Here is a 1967-nt window from a genome sequence, read left to right on the forward strand (position 1 = left end):
AAAATTAAATTATGTTAGAATGTGGTTATAATTCTTGTATTTGAAGTGAAAAATATTTCCATGATGTATTATTTTAATGTTCATGCCTAAGCCTCAAGTTTTGCATGCATGGTGTTTGCTAAAATGTAATAAAAGAATATGATTTATACTTTGTGTCTACATTGCGACCAAATTGATGAATCCATGCTTTACCATTATGTTCACAATGACCTCTATGTTATTTTTATGCATTTTAATGGTTAGGTGGAATGCTCATGAGAATACTTCATGAAAATCCCAACATTTGTACTATAAATTGTTTATTATGGTCATGTGTTCAAGAATTGTCATATCTTGTCAGTATCATGCTATCGAGTCCTAGGGGTACTTTTACCCTACAATTTAGCTGTGTGCCTAGAGCCAACGTCAGTTTTCAATGTACTCTCAGTCAAGCAATGATCCTTAGAATTTAATCAGTCACATGACTCAGAAACACTCAATAAATTCAATATCAGTCAAGTCCTTCATAGTATTCAGTAATCTGAGTAATCACAATCAATTATTAGATCTTAGTAGTATTCTATCAGCCAATAAAACTTAGTGAAATTAGTCCAGTTCAGTTAGTAATATGATCAGTGACAGCTCACTAAAGCCTAGTATAAACTAGGAAATCAGTTTAGTGTCTATTTAGTTGGGAGTAGGATTCAGCACCGAGTAAACCCAGGGATGAGGGCTCACCTATCAGCCAATAGAGGGTGAGATCCTTAGAAGCAATCCTTGTATTCCAGAACTATATAGCCAGCATAGGTAAAGATGTACCTATATGAGACTAGGAATTATACATCTTATTTTATTTTTTCTACTAGGAGGGGTTGATGGAACAACCCCCTATAAGAGAAGGTTAGCTCACAGCTTGTGTTTACCCAGGGCACGGTACTGACACCCTTCTAGCTGGAGTTACAAGTTGGACCTCCACCAGTTCATATTTGGGGCAAGTTGGTTAGATGGTTACTTCCCACAGTCTTAGTCTTAGTCTCAACAAAAAAACTAAGATAGTTCTTCAGATTCAGGACTATCAGATACAGTCACTCAGTTTAGTATGGAACTCAGCTAGTTCTACCAGAATCAGGACTATCAGACATAGTCAATCATATAACAATACATCAGTTATTTGAAACTCATGTTATTAGTATTCAAACTCAGTAGTCAGTATTATCACAATCTCATTTACAATTATACAGTCATGTATGTATTCTCTTATTTATTATATTCAGTCAGTTATTCTTGTTCATGCATATGAACCCCATGAATACAGCCTAAATCACTTTCCATACCAGTATATTCAGGCGTACTTACACATACTTTTCTTCTAAGCTATGGTTTTTTATACCATAGGTTTGGACGCTCAATTTCCCGATCGCAGTTATCTTTAGAATCAACCAGCAGTAGTAGATTTGTAGTGAGTCCTCATCATTCTAGGATAGCATTATTATTTCATTACTTAGTTATTTTAGTTTTAGTAGATGGAGTTATATGGGGACACATCCCATCAACTCTATAGTTTTCAGACAGTTTAGAGGCTTTCAAACAAGCATGTTCAAACACTTTACATTAGTTTTTATATTGAATTATCATATTTCCAGATGTTATGTTTTATCAGATATTTGAACCTTATGGCATTTCCGCCCTTTTATTTCAAATTTATATAGTATATTATGTAGTGCTCTGATAAATATATCAGTCATGGGTTAGCTTGTGGTCCTTTGAGATTACTAGCACTGTGTAGCATCTTGAGTATTAGATTTGGGGCATTATAAACTTGGTATCAGAGTATAAGATTCAATAGAGTCGTAGGAAGTCTAAAATCCACATCTAGTAGAGTCTTTTGCATGGGTATGTTACGCACCATATTTATGTACAAGAGACTATAAGGTGTTTTAGGAATGAATTCTTATCTTTCAGTATTCATGTTGTGCCAGTAAGCAAGA

Source organism: Capsicum annuum, chromosome 8 (genome assembly GCF_002878395.1).
Source record: "Capsicum annuum cultivar UCD-10X-F1 chromosome 8, UCD10Xv1.1, whole genome shotgun sequence".
NCBI classification, from domain to species: Eukaryota; Viridiplantae; Streptophyta; class Magnoliopsida; order Solanales; family Solanaceae; genus Capsicum; species Capsicum annuum.